The sequence below is a fragment of the Siniperca chuatsi genome, linkage group LG5, assembly GCF_020085105.1.
Source record: "Siniperca chuatsi isolate FFG_IHB_CAS linkage group LG5, ASM2008510v1, whole genome shotgun sequence".
NCBI lineage: Eukaryota > Metazoa > Chordata > Actinopteri > Centrarchiformes > Sinipercidae > Siniperca > Siniperca chuatsi.
In genome coordinates this window covers 13,919,140-13,943,777 of record NC_058046.1, presented here as the reverse complement: position 1 = coordinate 13,943,777, position 24,638 = coordinate 13,919,140, and the positions used below count along the sequence as shown (strand labels likewise).

Sequence of the window (24,638 nt, the reverse complement as noted above, 5' to 3'; positions counted from 1 at the left end):
ATAGAGAGAGAGAGAGAGAGAGAGAGAGAGAGCGTGAAAGGCATTGTAGAAGTGGTGAATCTCGTTGTCTCTGCATGCAAATAGCCTCTTGCTCCTCTTTCCCTCCCTCTCTCTTTCCCTCTCTATGAGTCACCCCCTGCCCTTCACTGCTTCATTAATACACATCTGTACCCCGGCCCTCCCCTCCACCTCCTTTCTCCGCTCTCTCCTAGTGATGAGGAAGAGAGAAACAGAGGAGTAGGGGAGGAAGAGGTGGTGGGAGGGTGGGAGGCGGGTAGGCGCTCGACAGCAGCAGCACACTGTTGGCAGGAGGAGAATGTGCCGGTAATTAGCCAGCACCGGTACAGACGAAAAAAACCCAGGAAGGAGAAAGGAGAAGAAGAGAAGAGAAAAAAGAGCAAAGCTCTGAAAACAAGCCTCCTGCCAGGCTAAACTCCCCAGAGGCGAGACCTGGACATGTCGGTGTGCAGTCTGGGAACAAAGGAAGAAGAGGAGAGCTGGGGAAAGGATGGGAGGATGAAGAGTGGGCCCATGACAGCACCTGCAGAGATGTAGAATCTGATTGTGTGTATGTGTGTGTGCGTGTGTGTGTGTGTGTGTGTGTGTGTGTGTGTGTGTTTTTGTGGGTGCGTGGGCATGTGAGCATTATTTTCTTGTGTATGCCTCTCAGTGAAGGATGCCTTCAGATGCACAGATATAAGATTCATCACCAGAATGTCTACCTCAGACTGTAGGGTAACAGCTCTGTTTATTTACCTTATATTCAAAATAATCTTCAAAATTACAAAGAGATCTCCTGTCAAGACAGAATCCTCCCAATGCTGATTGGTTGTCCAAACCCACTTCCATACTCCATGCATCAGTGAGGCTACACAGCATCATATATTTAGAGAAAAAGCCAAGAGAGGCCAAGGTTTACTGTTCTGTTATTAGCCAAGCCATGAAGCATAAGTTAATTTATAATTCAGTTTGATAAGCAGCATAACAGTATATGAGTAATGATTTCTGATGATGTTGTTAATATTTGAATTGTCTTTTATTTTACAATAGCTTCAAAAATAACTCAGCTAATCATCCTGCACCCATTATTTGTCATAAAATATAACAGAGAATTTTAGCCTTGACATGCTAAAATGGAAGATGGCATCTCCTGAGGTCATAAAGGTGTGATTTCCCACAACAATGCGATATGAAGGAGGCACTTTCATATGACATCGCCAGATGTCGTCGAAAGGTTAATGAACTCAAGTCCAATGAAGAGACTCTGACCTGTCCTTAGTAATTAACTAAGAGCCTCTAAATTTTACCGCTACGTTTTTATACAGAGCTTCAAAAATGAGTATGGAGTGGAGACGAAGTGTGTGTCTGTTTGTGGGTTTGTGTGTGTGTGTATGTGTGTGAGAGAGAGAGAGAGAGAGAGAGAGAGAGAGAGAGAGAGAGAGAGAGAGAGAGAGAGAGAGAGAGAGAGGACTTGACCTGTGAGTCCTTTGCTAGCCTCATTAGTGAGAGGACTTGGTTCATTAAATGATGTGAGTGAGCAGTCTGGGCTAAGCACAGATCACACACTGTTGGCTGTCCCTATGTTTTTCTTGTGTTGATTTAGTGCTTTTTGCAGGCGAAAAAAGAAATGTGGTCTGTCTCAGACACACCTGAGAAAAAGATACATGTAAATGTCTCCGCAGATCTATGCAGAGAAGGGTCTTATTGGTTCTGCGTGTCAAACAAGCTAATTGGTTGATCCAACTTCCTGTTAGAAGGTGGGTTCAAAACAGGAAAGATGGTTTTTTTTAGTACAAGTATTAAAGTTTAAATGAAATTTTACTTCCTTACATGAAAAGTGTAAGGAAATTTAAACTGCAATTTTACTGCTTTCATATACATTATCATCTGGGCGGGAGTTTCCCATGGAAGCATTTGACTAACATTTGAGGGCTGGCATTGCTAGGAGACACACTGTTTTTTTTTTTTCAACAAGCCCACATCATGTTGGTTATATACCATTAGCAGTTTAAGCAGTCTGTCCCTTTACAAAATTTGACATTTGGGAGGACCCACTGTATGCTTAAGTTTGTGTTCCACTCAGATCTGGAAAGTGGAAACTAGCAAGACAACGTCTGCACTGATTCCCAATAGGCAGTACTTTTCGGTCATGTTATATCTGCTGTTGACAGCTCCTGTACACTCAATGTTGTGTTCATCCCACATGCATATACAAAGGAGGCGGGTCTACCTGCCGTCAGTTGTCTCTCTTTACTGGGTCCAGTTGTGGTGCTGGCAAATGGCCAAACTATCAAAACTTACAGAAACCGGCAGTCCTGTCACCTCAACATTCTATAGACTATGTTACCCTGTGAAATTATATTATGCACTATTTTAGTTCCTGCCCACACAGATATTTCACCAAACAAACAAACTACCACAACTAGTAGGCCTGCCAATATTATCAGTTGGTACCAAATATTCACGCCCCCTTCAAGAACACTAATGTGGGGGGCGCTGTCACTGCAGAAAAAAAGAAAAGAAAATGAATTTCTTCTTGATTATTTTTGCTAATAAATTACAATACATTTTTGTGTGTGTACTTTAAGCACACTACTGTCAAAACAGACACTCATTTCTTAGCAAAAATAAATGTAAATTTTAATTCGACTTTAAAGATATAGGTAATGTCTCTTATGCACATTCACTAAATTTGGCCCAGCTTCAAACTGGATTAGATAATAACAAAAAAAAAATACAGTGAGAAAAACTTTGAGAAAGTGGAAGCCTGACGTTGAAGTACAATATGTCAAAAATCACAGTTTAAAGGCACTGAGCACATTCTGATATGCTCCTTCCCTGCTGTCATTGATGTGTGGTGGCCTCTCATGACTTGGCTGTGGATCGATTCAGCCCCGCGTGCCTGAGAGCGTCAGGCCTGTCCAGCCACACAGAGCCCCAGGAGAGACTGGCTGTGGTTTGACATGCTCCATGCTTCCCTCCAGCACAGCAGCAGCAGCCAGCCAGCCGGCCAGCCTGTCCAATGTCCCCACACACTGTTTGGAGTGTCAGCCCAGTGTGCTCTACTGGGAGCTGGGCTTGGCAGTGCTGGCTACAGGGCTCAGATGGACCGCTGATGGGGCCTTCTGCCCAGCAGCCTCATGAGGGCTGGTAGAGAGGGTGAGGGACACAGGTGTGTTTATGTTCCACTTGTTGCCCCCCTCCCTCCCCACAGAGGCCAGGACAGATGCCCATGACATTGATTTTGGTGAAGGCTGAACTGGAGAATCAGACAAAGGAAAAAAAGGGGGACATGGGATGGAGGGTGAAAGGAAAATGTGACGTGATCGTATGAAAATTGATCTTATAAAATCTGCTCAATAAAAATCAATAGAGGATTCGTGTAGGATGCAGTTTGTGACAAAGGCTTCCCCTCTGTCTCTACGGGCCTTTCCTCTGCTAACATATAGACAGCCTTAGGCAAGAAACACATTTCCAGGAAAATCCATTTTTCTCAATGCTCCCTGGGCAGTTTTGAGTAGTCCCTTCATAGTCATCCGAGCCTTTTGGAAAATTATATAAATATTACACCATGCTCTTGGAACAAGCATTATGCAGGGTGTCCAGATTGACGACTGAAGCGAAATCAGGTTGTTTGGCTCAGCAGGTTGCAAGGCTTTGAGTAATCAGGGTTTGGGGATTCTAATTAGGACAATTAAGTCCTAATTACAATGTAAACACATTCTGCTGCCAAAACCCTAGACCCCTAGAGTGAGGCCTCTTTACCGTAGCCTCCCATTCTGCTCTGCTGTCTAAAGAACAGCATGGCCCCCATACTGTACGGTCCTAACAAAGATTAAACTGCTATATAGTGCCAGCAGAAAACTACCTATAAAGAAGACATTTAACATTTAACCATCAACACAAGTTCACCATGCTTAGGACAAAGATTCATCAGCTAATATTTTAATAATATATTTTCACTGATGGGCAGATTTCTGTGGTTCACAAAATAGGACTCTAGCTGAAATGCACTTTTAGAGCTGGTTTACCAAGATGTGTATTGCACATTCTGCCTGAGTTAGTGGACATATGAAGGTATTAAGAGCATGTCAGCTAGCTTGTGCTGTCATGCTTGGATTTAGCTTTTGAAATGTGTATATTCTTATTCAGTTTACAGGGGTCCCATTTTCATTGTAAACATAGTTTCTTTTTGCTATGTTAAAAGAGTACTCCACCAATTTAGCATTGTACTCCAATAACATTGGATGACTCACTATGGAGATAAAAAAAAGGATCAAAATCAATGCAGCAGAACCAGGGATATTGGCTTTTTTATTCCACACATTCTTTTTCAAAACCTGGCACCTACATTACCCACAATGCAACTCGACCGCCAACAGCTTGGCCTGAGATTCGGGTATGTTATGCTGGTAGCAGCTAATGTAGTCTGGAGATTCTAGCCTCAAGCAAAGATGAGGAGCAGGCTACATAGGTCTGGTAAGCTCACTTCTTTCTTACTTCACACCCTCAGATTTTTCCCCCATTTTTAAACTTGTAATCTGCAGCCAACCAAATGGAATGTTGAAAATGGAGGGGAGTGAACAGACAGAGGCATCAGACAGGACAGTGCCAGTTGTTCTCCCATCAGCTCTGGAGGCTCAGAGATGTGAAACATACAACAAAGGAGCTCCTTGGAGAGAGAGCAGGGAGGTGACAGGGTGTCAGGGTGCTGTCACTACCCAGGATCAGGATTGTCTGCATTAAAGAAAGGGAAGTAGTTTGCTGAGGTCAAAGAGCCACCATGAGCTGTTATACGTCTGAGGGAAAAAAAAAATGCTTAGATTTTTTCAGCCTCAGCTTTTTCTAACTTTTATTTGCTGATGATTTCACTCCCTCCATCTCTTCATCATTTTCATAATTCATCATTGCCTTGTCCTTTTTGGCAGTAAGTCCCTGTCAATGTAATTGGCAGTGGGCCTCAGTATGATGACGCTGTGAACTGTACTTAGTCCCTGATGTCCAGATTCTTTCCTACAAACAAATTTTATTGAACATGTGACATGTTAAAGTAACATAATGCAACATCTTCATCTTTCATATTACACTTGAAAGCTCTTACATTAGCTGTTCAAAACCCCTGTAAAATGTTGGTCTTCCCCGAGAAAATGTTAAGGCACACAGGAAGAGATGTGTTTTACATTTTGTTGCGTTTAAGATCTATCATGCCAGTTTTTAGTACAGCAGGGATCCTGGCTGCCCTTCCACACCCAGCCCACCTCCAGTACCACATAAGCACCCTAATTGTCACGCCACTTCCCATTACACATGTCATTCCTCATGCCACGCTCCCATGCCCATGTGCCTGCCCAGCTGCTCAGAAGGGGTTGGAAAGCAAGGACAGGGCAAGGTGTTATTGTTACCATGTATTGATATTACTTGAACTTTGGTGTTAAATGAACAATTATCTTTTTTTTTTTAGTTTTTTTGGCCAAACAAAAATCTGTACATATTGTAAAGAAGTTCTTTACATCTTTCTCCAAAAATGATTCTGTATAGTCAAGTTAATTATTTATGTTACCAAATATCTTTTTTTAAAAGTATTATAACTGTAATTAGGTGTCTTTTTGTAATGTTGGAGTTCTCATTTTGGAGGCAACTTCACAAGTATCACATTTTCCCCTGGTTTCTCACAGAGGAAAGATATAATCACTGTCGGTTCTCAGCCTCTGGGGAAAAAAAGCAGTGTTAAGTACATGAGGAATACATTTGAACAGCTTGATATTAGACAGCTTTTGTTCTGTCTCATTACCTTGGCAAATGTAATCTAGGACTCCAAAAGACTTCCATCCTTTAGAACGCATATGTTCCCTGTGATAGTATTTGCCCCGTATGCTTCTTCCTTTCTGAGAATTGCTGGACCTGACAACTCCACCCCCACCTGCCACCACCTGGACAAAGCAGAAACTATATTCGACAAATGAGGCAAGAAAAAGAGTCCATGGTTGACTGGTCGTAAGGTGAAGGCGAAGGCTGTGTCCAGGGGAGCTGGAACGAGGAACCAGAAACCTTTCAAAATGAGACTGTTTCACAGCCATGATGATCTGACTTCCTGCTGGGCAAGTCTTGTGGTGCGACCTATGATGTTGTTGCTGAAGGAGACAGGCCAACCTGAAGCCCCTGGAGGAACAGGAGGTCCTTGCTGTGATGTGGAGGTGATGAAACAAGAAATATACACAGACACAGAAATGCATACATGCATGCATACATGAACACATTCACCACTGTGAGACCGAAAGGGAGAGTGAGAAGGAATACAGTAGATTAATATCAAACCTTTTTATTTTCACAAGCCATTTGAGTATCATTCATGACAAAACTACAGAGGGACATTTCACCCCACCAACCACCCAGCATCTTAAATCATTCTCACATTGTGTGTGTGCATGTGTGTATCTGCTGGGGTTTAATGCACATGGTTAAACAACTGTTTTCTGGTGGCTTGGAGACTATTGAGACAGATTAACTGCTGCAGTTGCAATTATTGCAACGACCGTTTAATTCTGACTTGTTCATTAGTACTGAATGAAAAACATTATTAGTCCGTCATAATGAGGATGTACTGGCTTTCTGTGGCTAGAGTGCAGGATATGGTGGAGCAAACTGATCATTCATTATGTAGATTTTCACTTATTTCACTTAAAAATGATCTTTTCCGGTAAAATTGTTGCTAGTGCCGGTTGCTAAAATGCATCTCTAAAAACCCACTGTACACTACCTGCCCAGCACCAAATGGCAGACAGACAAAGTTAGGGACTAGCTGGTGAACATAGTGGGGCATTTAGCAGCTAAAGAGCCAGATATTTTTCTCAAGAGTTGGTGGAGACCAAAACAGAGCTAAACGGAGAGTGAATATTGGACTTAAATTCGTCAGATAAATAAATAAATGCTAATGTTGCGCCCTAACTGCTGGATGTGTAAAATAGGCAACTGCTTGCTAGCACGCTTTCCTAGGTGAAAAATCAGTTATTTCAGGTTTAAGGATTAACACTGCTTTTCCAAATACTCTCAGTCAATGTTTCTCAGGGAAAATCTTCTGGTGCATAACAGATATAAGTTGTACAATAGTGGTTTGTTTGGAATAAAGAGAAGAAGTACTGGGTAGTTAGCATGAGTTAGCATTTGAGCAAAAACAAGTCAATTTGATGTTGAAATCATCCTCAGGCAGTGAAGTTTGAAGACAGTAATAAGTACTTGTCACCAAAGATGTCACCAGAAAATGGGCATTATATGATCGTGTGGTTGTGTGGTTAACTTTTTTCTGTAATTTTTATGCAGTTCCAGTTGTTTTTGATTTTTAAGTGAGGTCATGTAGCAGAAACTGGCTCTGGTAAGGAGAAATGGGGGTAGGTTTAAAATATTTATGCAATGAATTTTTTATTCAAACAAAAGAGAGACAAAAGACAGTCTGTATTTTATTAGGCAGACACAGCAAGGTTACATTGATTTTAGATGAGGCAAAATTGTTGCACCCATTTGTTACATCTTTAGAACTACAGACATTTAAGTAAGGGTGATTATGTTGAAGATCAGCAGCCATGTTGGTTTGGTTTAGCAGCATAGATCATCCTCTGGATTTACAGGCCTTTTGTGTACAGCATGTTTATTTAATTCCTTCTCAGAAAGTTTCGGTTTAATTCAATATACAGTAATGCTTGAACAGGGTTGGGCTGCCAATTCCCCTGCAGCTGGACATAAACTTTTATTCATCTGAATAATCATCTATGAATCATGGTTATTAAAACAAATTGTCGTTATAAAAGGTATAAAGACATCTTGCGAGCAGCAGAGAGATTGGGGAGTAAGAGATTGTTGAAAAGGAGGAGATGCCGTTGTCTTGTGTGCAGAGCCTTTCCTGTGCTGCTTCCTCTTTTATGGTCTGACCTTTCTCTTAATTGGCTGCCATGTCTTTACACTGAGATTCTGTTGGTCTCCCAGCCAAGTAATTTCTCCCGCTCTTCCAGCTAAAACGTCTCCCTTTGACCCATAAATTGGAAGTGCTTTAACCTTTTCTGAGTGCTCACTTTATAGTGCTCTCTTTATTCTTTTATTATGCAGATGAGATGGATTTTCACATTTCAAAAAGTGACTGGTATCACTCACACCCGCTTTTTATTAAATTCTTTTTATTCTCAAATTTGTGTTTTAAAATCATTTTTTGAAGACAGCGCATAATAATTGACAGAATGACTCACTACAGTTAATCTTCTTAAAACAGAAAATAATGACGTATGAAGAAGCACATGCTGCGTTGTAGTGTCTGTATTATTGCAGATATTGCTAAGAGATTAAAAAAACCCCATTATAATAATAGTAATTACTAATTCACCTAAATCAGCAGGCATGTAATATTCCTCACAAAAACAGATGCTTAAAACAATCATAATCAGAAATGATGGCCTAGTTTACTTTTTTCATCCAGTTATCTATAAATTACTTGTAAATTAATCAACCATCTATTAGGCTAAACAAGGTTCATATATCTGTGAAAGAGTATGTGTGTGCTTGGGGTGTAATATACTTGATGTATTGATATGTTTATTTCAATTTATTTCAAGACCTCATCCTGCGACTCTGACCCTGAAATCAATACCTTCATTTATGGTCCACCACCTTCAATCAATTCTGCCCCCCATCTCTTCTCTACGATGGACTGCCTCTGACTGGACACATGTAAGCAGAGCTCCACAGATCTCTCTTTTTTTTTTGCAGGCTGCCTTCTGTGTCGCTGTGCAGTGGGAGGTAACTGGTCACTCAAATCCTAGATTGGCTGCAGGTCATCATCCTACAGCTTTCCCCGGCTCTTTGCACTCCTGCCCTCCTTTTCTCTGCGTCCTCCTCCAGCTTTTACCTCCCTGCCTCTGCTCATGACTGGCAGCTATATGGCTCTGATTCATGATAAACAAAGCGCACAGCCAACGGCAGAATGAGAGAAGCACATGCAGAACAAATGCAAATGACCCTTAGTTCTGTCATGAGCTTCTTCTCTTTCCATGCTGCACCCTCTGTCTCACCGTTGCTGGCGTACTTATCGGCAGAAATGTATAATCTCATTCCCATGAAATATAGATGCTGTTTACATGTAAATATGGTGGCCATCCCTTTGACCACACTGCAAAATTGTGTTCGACCAACGTAAGCAAAGTTGTTGAAAACATCGCCTGGGCCGGGCAAGGGAGATTTAACCATTTAGCCTGGTCACCTCCTTTTAGAAAAGCATATAAGGTTGAGGAGAGCCAGGAGGTTTTATTCTTCTTAAAAAGCATGCATGAGCTGGCAGTATTTCTCAAACAGGCCTTTGCCTCCTCTGGATTTATTAGCCAATTTCCACTACCATTGTCTTTCACTTCAATCAAAAAGAAGTGAGGGTGCACCGGGCAGAATATAGGGCTGCAATCATCTGAGTGTGTGGCGACAAAACCTCCAGCGCTCGCACCTGGAACTCAATAGATATTCATGAACATTCTCGTATTTAGAGAAGGAAATAACTTAATACCGACAGTGTCGATGGAATAATAGCCATTTCCTGCCTGACTTGCAGCCCCTCAGAAAATGAGATTGCGCTGGTCGTCATTTTTCTTGTCTGTTGGGTGTTTCCACGTAGAGGTCTATGGCTGCAGCTATGCTCCCTGCATTGGCAATGAGGTAGAGAGAGGTGGAAGAAAGAGGGAGGGTGAGAGAGGAAGCGAGACACACACACACACACACACACACACACACAGAGAGAGCAAGGGTGACTGAGTGAGATAGGCCGACTTCAACAGGAGACAGAAAATCTGTTGTCAGATTTATCATGAATAAAAATGGAGGTGAAAAGGAAAATAAAAACATATAACAGAATCATAATGTGTATAATTTTCTAAAACACCAACATGGTGTCCCTCATCCCGCCCTGGTTTCCTGAGGTAAAAGACCTCCCGGGCTTCAGTGTAAACAGGACACAACTCGACCCAGCCCTGGGATGCTGCTCCCTGGTTGAGCCAAGGCAAATATATATATATTACCATGATTAAGACTGATTACTTCTGCGGTGGATGGGAATACAAGAGTGTCCACTAAGGAAGACAGACCGAAAAAAACAAAAAAAGGAGCGTGAGAAAAAGAAGATAGAAGAGGGAACTGAGTGACGTGAATGGATGCCTGACCTGAGAGACAAAGGAATCTTTCAAACTATTCCTTACCATTACTTGGCCTGTCACGTTACCCCCGCCACCAGTCTTATAAATTAACCATCTCACAGAGGAGCTCAATCCTGCAACCCTCTCTTTCCTCCACAATTAGGTTTCTCCTCTTTGTAAGCCTTCCTTATCTCTTTGCTTTTACTCAGGCCTTCATCAGCACAGACATATATCACAATTTTCCTTTTTGTTCCATTCTTATTCAGACCTTCATCCTCTTGAGTGCACAGCATTCATCATGAGCTTAAGAAGGTCAGTTTAAGCTTAAGGTCTAGTGCGGGTCGTTTCTACAAGTGTAACAATGAAACATAACCTCTGGAAACATAAATTTAGAACCATAAGAAATGAAACACCCACTAAGACAATGCACACAATCCAAAATGCATATTTAAATTGTTAGTAGACTAAATCCAGACTTTTTAAAAAGTTTGTCTTGACCTGTCATGTCAATCTCTGGCTTTTTCTGCTGCTGACTGTAAAAGAATAAAGCACTTTTAGTGCTAGCAGGTATATCAAGATTGCACTGTTAAGCGCACAAATGGTCTGATTCCCTTTGTGTGTGTCTCTGCAGAGAGTTAGAAGACCAAATCCAGGAATGGGTGGCTGAGCCTTGGCCATTTCAGTGTGTCTCTCTGCTGGGCACATAGACAGCAGTCTGAGGAGGAAAGTCTTGCTATTTTTGGCTGAGTTGATAGACGCCTTTCTATGGGTTGCTCTGTGAAAAGCAGGGATGGAGAGAAAAAGTGTCTGTGGGTGGTTGTGTATGTGTGTGGTGATTTTGTGTGGGATAATGGTGTGAATTTGCGTTGTAGGGAGAGATTTTTCTAAGGAGAGTTCAGAGTTGCAATAAAAGGTGGAGAGACTGTGAAAGAAGTGGTGCTAGTACTCAGGGAGTTGAAGGAGTGGAGGAGTGTTTAAATTAATTTGATCTTGGATGCCTCAGAGACATGGCTGGTGTGATCTAGCCACGCACCCGGACAGAAACCTGAGCAGATTGCACTGCTGCTTTGTATTCCAAATTAATTGGCCTCTGAAGATCGCCCTCCACCCCTCACAACACTACTGATGCACATTTTCCTCCCCTCAATTAAAAGTGTGTACCCCACACGCAGCCCTCTCCCCTTGTTCCCAATGACTTCTCGCTCCCCTTGTTACCGAGAACAAACTGGGCCTTCACATCAGAGCTTAGCAGGACTGTGGGGTAAAAGAACAATTAAAGGCAGAATTATACAATCCATCAGTCTGAGTATGCAGTGATTGTCATTAATTGCACTTTAAGGATGAGGTTGCCTATATTTTACATTTTCTTGTTGCAAACAATCCAATGAAAAGACCAAAACCAATGATGAATTGATCCTACTAACAAGTATTGGCTTTGTAGCCAAAGCCTGACTTTATTCCTCTGTGCCATAGAACTCAATTGCTGTCCAATAACTATTAAAAACACATAAATGAGCCACATTTTTGCACTGGGTGACATGTTCCTTCATTGTAATGTCCATGGATACTGTTTATTTTGAGTCAATCCCACATTCACTGTCCTGTTGCCTTAAATACTCATTAAAGCACCAAATATGTATTAATCCACTGCTGAAAATACAACAAATACACTATTTACTCCTCTTTGAGTAACGTTTGATAAAATCTACAGTGCCCAGCTGTCTCAAGAAATTACTGAGTCTTTTAAATATTTTGAATAAAAGTAGATTTTTGTGATGCATTTTTAAATAATTATGTCATTAGTAGGAGCTATTAGGCTTGCAGCTGAGTGTCACAGACAGGTTGGGAAGATGCAAAAGATGGACCTACATATTGTCAGTTTTGGTCTTTTCATAGGATATGATGACAGTAATAAAAAATATATAATAAAGACAGACTTTCATATACAAGTGTTGGAAAAATCCCATAATTTGTTGTGTAAATAATCTCCAAATATTATAAAGACTCAAAATTGTGAACATCTTTTGATTTTCTCCTCATTTGTAGTTATTATATATACAGCTAATGATGAAAAGCCACAGAGAGACACTTTTAGCTTTCAACTTCCTTAATTGTTTTGTATACTTATTACTGTGAATTGTGCCTCTTAGGAATTCCAGTCAATACAAGAGCACATTGAACATTTTTTTTTCTTTTTGAGGGTTAATTCATGAAAAGCTTCTATTAACTAGAGCAACAAAAAAGGCACAATTAATGGAATTGCTGAGAGCAATTTTTACATCCATATCAATTACCAGGTTTTATGTGTGGCAGGGTGCATTACATGTGAAATGTGGCCTGCGTGACAGGCCTGATTGTTTGGTTGTTCTGTTCTTTATGAACTGTGAAAGCTCCCTGAGCAGCAGGGGGGCAGTTTAGAGCTCCACCTGTGATACACACAAGACATTATTATCCTGCTCCATATAACTGAAACCCACTCTTGATACACTCAGGAAAAATACCATACCATAACAAAATGGTGACGATAAACAAACAAAAAATATCTTGACTCCGGCTTACATCCGAGGTCTGTGTTTTATCCCTTATACAATAACCTTCTCTGCAAAGTCACGGATGGAGAAGTGGAAAAGTGCTCTGTCTTGAAGTAAAAATAGTAGAAAAGTGTTAACAACTGACATATTTATTTATGAGAGTTCAGAAAATTTTGAGGGGAACTAAAAATGTAGGATGAATCTATTTATTGATCAAAGGACAGCAAAACACCACAACAAACATCAGGCAAAAACACTCAAGATCCAAGATATTTTAGTCAGGAGAGATGTGAAAATGTTCTCAGAGGAGAATTGCCCCTGCGGACGACAAATGCCAAAACAACTCTGACAAAGAAAGAAAGGAGGAAAATATGAGTGAACAGAAGGAACAACAATTATTTATGTAAATAATGTGCCATTGCTGCTTATAATTAGTGGGAAAATTAAGCAGAAAAGAAAATGGGGGAGGGGGGGACATCACGCATGTCACCAAACTAATTTTTCTCATGCAAATTAACTATCGAAATTATAAATGGAAATGGTGTTATTGTGATCGAGAGAGAAAGAGGGAGAGCAATGAGAGATGCCCTGCTTTTTTTCTTTTCTTTTCTTCACTCGCTTGGAATTCATTAGCTGGTGAAGCAGGCAGAGGCAGATGTAGTTTGACACAAAGGGTGAAGTCGATAGCAGGAGGAAAGAAGTTAGGATTATTCTTTCGGACAGAATGGCCTTAAAAATATGATTGTTTCATGCAAGAGGGCAGAAGGAAAACTGTTGTGTGATTTTAATACACTAAGAAATCTCCATCCATTATTCCTTATGTCAATTATTATACCTTAATACCTCTTTGAGCGCATTAAACCTACACACCTGGCCTGACACACAACTCATTTTCATTTCCATTTGCTAGTCATTGTAGTTTTTCTGGTTTATTTGTCCTGCTTTTGTCCAACTATACTGGCCCTTCAGGGTACAGTGCTGACCTGTGCTATTCACTATATTTCCCTGTCCATAACTCTGCAGTGCCAGTGTGCACAGATCAGATGTGCTGAGTTGCTGACACAGTTATCAGACACAAAATCCCCGTCGCTCCCCCAGCGAGAGGTGCTGGTTGCAGGGACTATAAAGGCAGTGTCAATGAGGGTGTGATAACTGTGAAAGTCTGTCTACATGTGTCTCCTGTCTGCTCATCTCTCCTGTTCCTCCTCGCTCACCACCGGCACCTCACACACACTGCGACCTGCTTTCTGCCTCCCCTCTGTCACTGGGAAGTGTTTTTAAAAGGAGCCGGGATCAAACGAAGTCGGAAAATGCCTGTCTGGCGTTCATCTGACAGCCCTGCATCCTGAACCCTTTTAAAAGAGGGTGCAGATGAAAAAAGGGAGAGAAAATAGGACATGTTTCGCACAATTTATGCAGCGTTAATTTTCCAGCCCACGCGTCAACTGTTTACAGAGTCCTGCGCATCTCAAACCTCCCTCTCTTGTTCTCTGTTTCCCCCCCATCTCTCAAACCACAATCCCTCCTTTACTTTTTCCTCCCACCCCCCTCACTTTTTGCGGCTTATGTTATTCTGATTTTTGTTCCTCCAGTCTTTTTTGTGTCACTAGTGAGGATGCTCTCCCTTGGGGTGGCTAAATTTACATCTTTCCATATGACAAACACAAACAAAGAAGCAAATAAATCAAATGTGAGATAGAGAGAGAAAGAAGGAGAGGAGGAGGCAGAGAACATCTGTGGATGTTTATCAGTCTCAGAAAATACATATGTATACAACAGTATAGTAATATTGATAACCCATGAATAGATGGATATCGTAATGACTGAATGGTCCGTTATAGGAAACAATACCTGGCTTTGTTTTTATTTAAAGACTACATAGCCAAAAAAAAAACAGCATTAAAATCGAAACTGTTTTCAACAATGACACCAGATGACAGTTGGCCAGACAGCTTTTGGATAATAAGATTTGATACAAAACAATGAAAAGAAGTTTAAAAAAGATGCGTGTAGTTGTTTTTTAAGGCCTCAATTGTTTGTGTGCTACAGAACAGAGAGACTCAACTGGACAGGAGGAGCCATAACCTCAACACCAGCACAGTGTCACCTGTCATCTCTCTCCAGGGACCACGCTACATCCAGGTTGGATATGTGTGTGGGTGGGTGTGTGTTTGAGTGTGTGTCAGAGGAGTCTAGAGAAGCTAACTGCCATCACTGCTCCCACCCCTCCCTGCACAAGCTCAGTTTACCATAAAATTTCACTTATGAAAATTCATGCTGCGGAAACAAAGCCCAAAAGATACAAGTTGTGCTCTGTTTCCTGTTTGTCGCTGAGAGTCTGTGCAGTAAGTATGTACATATATGTATGTACAGGGCTTCAGCAGGATGGAAGATTCATCAACAATGCACTGTATTCAGAGCCTGGTGTCTATTTCCTCCTCTCTCTTCTGCTTCTATATCTGAATATTGAGAGGAGCATTGGGTGGGGGCTTCTGCAGAAGAGGGGAAGGGGGAGGCTTGATCAGTCTCTTCCCAAATGTGTGTGTGCGTGTGCGCGTGTCAGTGCTTGTGACAAGCAGAGGAGCCCTGCTGTGTCTCAGCGCGTCCTCTCTGATACATTATTAATTAGGCAGCGTTTAGAGTAACGAGCAGAGCATTTGAGACCCCTCTCCCCCCGCCCTCGGTGACACGCTCCCTGGGAATCCGCTGTGTGACTGCAGATCAGAGGAAGCGACAATCCGACACTGCATCACCACCTTCCAGGAATACCAGCCGGGCTCCCAGGGAGACAGAAGACAGGAAGTATCATAATACATCCAGCTGCATCTCTCTGCTCAAACACATTCATAGTGGTCTGCAGGAGTTTGTCTGCTCACTGACATATCACAAGTCCTCTGATATCCAGATGTGAAAAGTACTCAAGTACTGTACTTAAATACAAAGTTGGAGTACTTTATCTTTATACCTCTACTGCACTATAGGAAAAGTATTCTGCCTTCGCCACAGTTATCTGATGGTTGAATGATTTTGCAGAATAATGATTTACATACACTAACATTAGATAACATTACCATAGCAGTTGAGCTGAAGTCGACTATGAGGAATAAATCAGAATCAGGTTTATTGGCAAGTACGTTTTTACGTACAAGGACTTTGTCTTGGTATTTTGGTACATAACAATAAACATAGTAAGTAGAAAATGTAAAGAAAGATAAAGCAAGTACTGCAAGTCAAGAAGCATAAATATAAAATATAAAATTAACAATAAAATATAATGAAATAAAATAAAATGAAGGCACTGCTATAGATTTTTGGAGATCACACTACTTGGTTAACCTACTTGGTTAAACTACTTGTATCCTAGAAATGACATTATATTTTTGTAATTTGCAGAAAACGTCCCTGCTTCCTGGATTTTGTTCATTTTTCAGAAAACACAGCCTGTTTAATATTCCTTAATACTTAAGTGTTGACTTTTTCAATACAATCTTTCCCTAACCTTAACCAAGTGCTTTTTCATGTTTTAGTTGCTATGAACAGATATTGTATTGCAATAGTGGATATTGTAGGATAAATAAATGAAATATGGTGTCAGTGAAAATTCTGAAAATACGTTTAGTGTGAACATTTTGGGACTTGGCAGCTATGTTCATTAAAAAGTGTTCCTTCTGTTGATAGAAAACATAATTCTGCAGCATTACACTTCCATTGCCCAGTTTGAACACAACTGCTGATATATCACATATCAACGTTACTATGTCATTGATAACTTCAATGGCTTTGCAAGTGTGACAGTGTGTTTGTGTGGCTGGAAACTTAAAGGATCAACAGCATGTTAATGAGCCACAAATCCTCCTCTCCTCTCTTCTCCTCTCTGCCCCTTCTTCCTCTCATTCTGAAAAAAGAAGATTGGACTGTGCCCATGCTTTTTCCCATTATTATACACCTCTCCTTCTGATAAATAATCCAAATGCAAACCTTCACTTACCAATTCAATCCTCTGCATCTTTTCTCTATGCTGTTAGTTCCACTATTGTTTTGCATGATTTCATATTTTGGGTCATAACCACCTCCTCCCTTCCCCCAGTGCATGTTCACATTATACTCATCTCTTTCTGTTATTACTGTCTGACTAATTCAATAATTTTCTCCCGCCTTTGTCATCCCTTCAGCTCCCCCCCTTCTCTCCTCTGTCTGCCCTTCAAATCTTCTGGGTCTGGCTGAGTTTCTGTTGCCTGCCTCATTACTGACTGTTCAGCCATTTGATTTTCTGAAACGGCTGTGCAGCCACGCTGAGACCTTCTCATCCCTATTATACTCCACCACACAAACAAGCACATACACACACATACATGCACAAACCCAGGAACCTATAAAGACACAAGCATCCTTTCCATTTTTCTTGTATGATGCATGCAGCATCAATGAATATATGGAATTTCTGTGTTTCTGTTTGCTACATGTGCAGTGCCCGAACACTGGACAGTGTTATAGTGCAGCAAAGCGTGATGGTGACAGCTAAGATTTAGCTTTTATTTTTCCAGGGCTACTCAGCAGAATGTAAAAAGTGCCTCCATAAAGAAGTGGATCGTAGCACGACTGCCTGTGATTCCACACCACAGTTGGTGATGACACCACCATTCCTCTTGGTGACGGATGCACTGTTGCATCCTCCCAACTCTCTGCCCCGCTCAGATTATGAATGTTGCTGGCATAGCGTGGAAATACTGGGGCAAGTCTTTTTCTCCACTCCTTTCTGTCTAAGGCAGAATTATAGTCTAAACCAAACCAGTAAAAGACTCAAAAGCATCAACAACATGATTAGCACAAAAATTAAGCGTAAACACATGCAAAAACAGTGTCTTCATTACCACCTGTAATTTTTGTCTCTCTCTGTCACCCTTACCCTCATTTTCACAGGTTAGTTAGCCTTGGCCTGGACATTCCCTGACCACATGTCAGCCTCAACCCCTCACACCCCACTGGACTACAGCGAGGGACACCTCAACATGCCCACCAACTACCAGCATCACTGCAAACAGCAGATAACACTGAGTAACTATATGAATTTGCTGGTGTGCTTGAAGAATAGCCGGAGCATCCTTCTCTTCCTCTTCTGACTGATTGGCTGTCATTTTTCTGCACCTTGCTTTGTTTTCCTTTTCTGTGATTAAATCAGCATACAAGTTAGGCTCATGTGATTGAGCAGAGAACTACAGGTTTGGAGGCTTACAGACTCAATCTTCTGTTATTGTCCAATATTCACCTGGAATTCTGTTATGAGATTTAACTGAATGATTTAGAAACATCATGTTCAAAGAAGCCAGTGAAAGTGGTTATGACCCTATATGAAATGCTAAAAAACGTTTTTATATTACTTATTTATAATTCATGCATACATATACTTGTACACACACACACACACACACACACACACACATGCTTGCACCTGCACAAACCTGCACTCAGACTATTCATTATCTACCGCCCTAGAGCAGTCCAGAGGGGCAAACTATGTGGCCACTGCAAGCCAAACATGCTTGGAGGCTGCAGGCCAGAGCCAAATGGGCCAAGCACCTGCCCTAGGTGTCAACAGGCCCCCTTGGCCCTGAGTGCCAGGCTTCCTCCTGAAAGAGAGAGGAGATGGAGAGCCAGATAGAAAACCATCTCATTACCTACTCCCTGGGGCTGCAACTAAGCAGGGGATGGAGAGTTGAGGGCCATGTCACCTCTGTGGATGGCCCTCTTAATTGAAATCTGATATATCTGAGTCGCTACTTGGCGCACAACCAGTCAAACAGCAGGCTGGATTGCATCCTGCCAAGTGAGGCTGGAAAAAAAAATGGAAAGAGCTTTCACTTTTTTTTTTTTTTACATCTTCCCCAGCTCACTCAGTCTCTTCTCCAGTCATGCAATCCACAGAGTTATTGATTTGTTTGCGAGCTATGAACATGGTCCATCATTGGCGGTGCTCTAGGATGGTAAGAGCTGATCATAGAGCACAGTTTGATGCTAACTTGGTGTAGTGTGCGCTGACCTTGGCTGAAGTACACAATTCAGGCTTGCTGAAATCCCGACCTCTCACTGAGGTGGATGCCAGGTGGGGATACAGGCAGAGAAAACGGATCTACACAAAGAGCTGTTTAACTGTCCAAAGGCCCTCTGGGTACTCCACCTTTCACTTTATCCATTTAATATTTCATATCTTGGACCCAGCCACACTCTGGCCAAATGCCTCTGCCCAGATTGCTGGAATATGGATGAGAGTGCACATTTACCCATTTACCTGGATGTCAGTCAGAAGCATCTCTAAACAATAGACCTCTCCCCCGCAACTTCACCTCTGCTCACCTTGTTGGGCCCAGAGCTAGCTTGTTACAGAGAGGAGGGATCGAAAGCAAAGGAAAATAGACAATAAAAATCCTACGAACAGGAGCCCTGGGATGACAAATACACAACAGCTATGTGGCAAAGATGTTGGACTTATAAGAGACAGATTATAGTTGTACATATAGTGACTGAGGATTTGGACACAACTGATTCTTTATGATCAGAAGAAATGTACAAATCTTAGTGACTGTGGGGCATTTTGCAACATTTTAGCAGTGGTGGAAAGTAACTAACCAGTATTATACTTAAATTTGGTGGCATTTCTACTTTTTGCTTCATTATACTTCTATTCCACTATATTTCAGAGGGAAATATTGTTATTTGTAGTATTAGTAGTATTATTATTTTTACTCCACTACATTTATCTGACACAGTAGTTAAAAGATACTTTACATGTTATGAGTTTTCATAAAATAACATATGATAGGTTTATAAAATACAATTATTTAACATTAATAATTAAATCAATGGCTCCCAGCCTTTTTGGCTTGTGACCCCTTACACATGAGCAGTGTCTTGGGGCCCCTTATCATGTTCATGTCATGATCTCTTTGAGTTATTTGCAGTTCCACCAGAGAGACATTTCCCTTTTAAACTTTCATTTAAATTACTGTTCGGGGCCCAAAGAGGTTAAAACTCTCCAATGTTTCCCAAAACATCAAAGAGAAAAGTCAAAGCTGAACTTTTGAGGGGGCCATAACCCTAGGTTGGGAACCACTGGACAAAACACCTGTGGTTACCGTGGTAACAGCAAGTGCAGTTTAATACTGCTGCAAACACTCCTTTAGTAGCTACTTTGCCAGAAATACAATAGAAGAGCAACTGGTGTATCTGTTTACAGTGCAGCCAAACAAACTAATGCTTTAATAAAGAAGTCAGTCATTATTAATAGCATCCCTGTTCTGATTTCATGCTGCCCATTGTGCGAGTAGTTTCCTACACAACAGCAGAGCACATTATAGTTGGTTACCTTCATCTAACAGCTCATTGTGGCTGCTCCTTCTTGTTTCATTTGATCTGGTGTCGGAAAAGTGCAGAAAATTACCCTTTGTAGATGGACATTTTTGATGATTGATCGTGGTCAATCGTGGTGACAAAACACTGTTTCCTTTGCTGCTTCACAATAAAAGCCACCCCATAATTAGCAAGTTGAACGATTTTAATGTGGAGGAGAGGCCTTAGAAAATGTTCAGTTTGCATTAGCAGCAACTCAGTTAGCCGTCGCTCTGATACAGCGTTACGAGAGTGAACAGTAAACAGTGAGGTTGTTATCTGTGATATCAGATTGCACTGGATTGCATGCATGCATTTTTTCCTGCAGCAATCTAAATCCAGTACAGGAATGGCGGTCTCCTCCACTAACAATGAAAACGAATATATACAGAGGTAATTATTGATTGTAAATACAATGAATGGCTATTGCAGAAAAATATATATAAAATAAATAATAAATCAAAAATGGGGTTTGATTTCATGAAAATCTTAAGGATTATAACTGTAAGTACATTTAGCTGATGGTACCTTTACTGAAGTAGGATTTTAACACAACTTGTGATTAGGATTTGTAATTTATTTCCATTTTCCGTATTCCTTCTTTTCTCAGGATCTGAGTACTTCTTCTACTGCTGCATTTTAGTTTCTTTACATACTGCACTTGCCTGGTTGGTTACCTCAGTATACCCGTACATCTCCATGCACTAATTGCAAGTATAGAGTTTAAGACTTCACTTAATGCAATTAGGCTGTGGTTTAATTGCTCTTTAATATCTATGGATAAAGCCAATGTGTTACATAGAGTAATTATGGCTAATGACTGCAGTGGGAGAGAGGAGCAGAAAGTGGGGTGTGTGTTGAAAGAAACCAGTGAATTCATTTTTGTCTAATAGACCTTTTGTTGAATTGGTTCCGTCCGCATGTGATAAGGGTGTTAAAAATTAATGATTTATAACTATTGAGCCAGCAATCACATTTTAATTAGGCAGTAATTTATGATAATTTGTCTTCTTTCACAGCAGAACAGTTAATAATTGTTAATTAGCTGTTGATGATTTGTCCTTTGAACATATACCCTAATGGCCAATTCTCAGCCTATACGAGCAAAGACCCCTGCGAGAACCATCCGAGTATGTGTTTAAACACATGTGAGAAGACAGACGTGGAAAAAATATAGAAATATTAGACAAAAACAGAAAACAGCAACATGTCATGTCCATCTGTACCATCTCTGTATTGGCACAAGATTTTCTCACATTACCAGGCTGGCTATGTGTGCCTGCCAAGTCCATCCATCTATCTCTGCCTCAGTGTGCCAAGCCAGCAAAGAGAGAAAGAAGACAGGAACACACTCTAGGAGAAGTTATGCCAAGTGAATAAAAGTGGGGAAAACGTAACAACTCAGGAAGAAAGAATTCAAAGAAAAGAAGGGAATCATACCTTCTCCAGTCTTTTCTAAACAACTGTTATTTGTTTAACAATTTCAAGTGGCTGAAATTGTCTGTGTGTCTAATTCTTTGGCTTTAGATATTGACCCCAGGCTGCTTTCACTATAAGTGCTAGCAGATTGCTGCTGGGGCTTTCCACTCCATACTGCACTCTCTGCTAACCAGTGCTGTTTTTTATTTGCCGTCTCCATTCCCTCACTTCCCTCCATGTGAACCTCAGACTCTTTGGATTTATTTTAATACATACTCCACTTCTACTTGCACATGTGCAGCAAGATTCTCTTACAATGTCTGAAATGAGGTAGATAAGAAACAGGATAAAATATGGGTAAGAATATATCAGCTCCATTTTGTAAGTTAGAGAGGTCAGAGGGTAGAAAACCACAGGAGGAACCGCAGCTTTGGTTTCGGTGGACGAGTCAGTAGAGGAGAGAGCTGTGAAAAGACTGCATGTCTGCTGGATAAAAAGCAGTGAGGTGAAGTCAAGCTAACCCCTTTTTAAACCCTGTTACTGATTTGAACTATTCATTCATTCCACCAGTATGTTTGAGTCTTCAAAGGGTCTGTGTCAAAGAGGCAGAGTGAAGGGTGTTCAAAAGGCTGAGACAATCAGGAAAGTCTGTGGATATGAAATAAATGGGGGTTCCTTTGTAAGATCTGTCCTCTGATGGCTGCTCTGTTTGATAAGTAAAATGCATCTTTAAGATATTTAGCAGGTATTAAAATTAATAACAGAATTTTCCAAGTTTCAGATATATAATACATACATTTAACTTCCCCTCTAGGACATCTCTTTTTGATTAAAATATCTCTCTCCAGTTATTGCTTGTAATATGGTACAGATTGCTGTACTGGGGGGGAAGCATGTTGGGGAGGAATATAGTAAAGTTATGTTACAGAGACGACTGTATGCAAAGCTGTTTGGATCACTGAAGACAGTGTCTCTGCAGTATTTGTCCACATCTGCTGTCAACTTCCTCTTCCACCTTCTGAACTCCATCTGATAGACACGCACATTTTCACAACTCTTAGGAGCGTGCTACCTTAACTTCAAAATAATCCTCCATTAATTCAAAAGTGCTTGCTCAGCTGTCAATTCTATCCCATCTTCACACACTCACACCTTGTCCTCCCTATTTCTGTCACTCACCACCACACACAACTGTTGTTTTTCTACATAAATGTGCAATCTTTCCACCTGCAGAACTCAACTTGGGGTCATCCTCTTAGCACTCTCTCATCCACTTCATGCCTCTGTGTAACCCATTCACAGTGTTAATAGTGCTCTTTTATGCCTTTGCTTCTTTTTTTAAGCTCTGAAGTAAACACTGAAGTCAGTATGTTCAGCAGGGAAGTCACTGTAATGGGAGAGCAGGACAACAGAACCCACTGAGACAATTATTTAAATGCATTCACCTTCTGACGTTAGAGAGTATTTTTGCTAATGCACATTTTCATATGTTTGTCCATCCTTTGCATGTGTTTGTAAAAACTAGCCTATAATTATATTTAAAGGCTTCATGACGTTGAGTCCACAACTACAGCAGCATTAGAAACAAGAAGCATCCTTTGAGATATTTTCTATTTGAATGTTTATGGCACACCAATTTACTGAAAGAGCAAACAGGAAGCTTGACTCCAGGTCTGTGCAGGACGTGTTTCAACTCTTTGACCTACTGTTCTTCAAGACTGGCTTTGTGGCATGTGGTCGAAACACATATTTATTTGTGTATGTGTGTGCAGGATTGCATGAGGGTAATTATAGTGACACATCTAAGTGTTGTCATATGACATGCTTTATTGAGTAGGCCCCTATACAGTGGAGTATATGCATTTTTTGTTTGAAGGCATACCATGACCCTGAGCACACAAGGCAAGGCAGCTGCTAATTAAATCAATATGAGATAATGAAGTGCAATTAGAGGCACTGGCTGGCCTGATCCTTTGCTGTAAGCATTGTTTCCCTCCCTCTGGGCTCGCGCCTCTTTAGAACCTGTTAGTTTTTCCACTTCCAGGAGCCACAATCCCCACAGCAACCGTTTGGAGGAGTGATCACTGAGCACGAGGCTGCCAACGCATTCTCACACTCAAACAGAGTTCTGCTCTCCATTTATCCTCACCAACCTCTCTGAGCACAGAGCATACACATGCTGTTTACCCCCCCCCCCCCCCTTTGTTCTCCAATTTCTCACATTTTCTTTTTCCTCTTAACCTGGCAACTTGTATGGTGCTCTGTTTTAGAATCGTTTTTCAAAAAGTCATTATAATGTTTATGGTTCAAAGATGATGAGAGACGCAGTGCTCTGCTGCATGCAGTGTGAATGTTTGAAACTTTGTGTTAATTAGACACAACACCTGTTTTAAATTGAAATGTTGGCCTAAATTACAGATTTATAAATTGTACAAATACATTAGCACTGAGCTATGTTCTTCGTATATAGTCTCCTTATTAATACAGTCCATCAGTCCACCTGATTCTTAAAAGTCACCAGATGGCACTATTTAGCTTTCACATAGTGCATAAAGATCTCAACAAGAACATGTTAGTTGTTTCCTCTCATGCAGAACTTCACCAACAGCTTCCTTGTCTGAAGTCAGTGGACATGATTGACCTCTACCTGAGCATGATTATAGTCATGTTCCACTGTGAGATGTTCCCAGACAGGAAAGAGTGAAACACTCATGAGAATTCAACTTTCACCAGCTAAACATCTGTCTCACACTATGAACATGAAGAAATGTTACACCCTATTCTGAGATTTGCCGCCACTCCCTTAGATATTTACCGCATAAAATGGGCTAAAAAGTCAATAAACATATTCAGATGGAAGGGGAAAAACTGGTGAAAACAGGAATTGTTCTGCATCAGGTCTGTCTTCATACTTTCCCTTTGGCATCAGGAGCACTTAGCACTGGCATCTTCTGTGCCGCGCGTGGTGACGTCTAATGGGCTTTTAAGAGCTTCGCAAGGGGACTATTTGTGTACCATCAGTGGAAGCCTGTGATCGCTATGTGACAACAGTATTTTAAGCTAGCTCCACAGCAGCGTAGGATGAGTACCCTGAGCTGTGGCTTTCCCCAGGGGAGCGTATGCTACTGAGATCTAACAGCTCAACTTC

The 24,638-nt window shown here is 41.1% G+C and overlaps 1 long non-coding RNA gene across 1 annotated transcript; it reads left to right on the top strand.

Moving 5' to 3' along the window:
* The first annotated feature begins 5,895 nt into the window (after positions 1-5,895).
* LOC122876662 lies at positions 5,896-17,842 on the top strand. The gene is made up of 4 exons (XR_006378108.1): positions 5,896-6,194; positions 8,598-8,712; positions 14,738-14,830; positions 17,609-17,842. It is a non-coding gene; the product is annotated as an uncharacterized LOC122876662 (long non-coding RNA).
* The last annotated feature ends 6,796 nt before the right edge of the window (positions 17,843-24,638 follow it).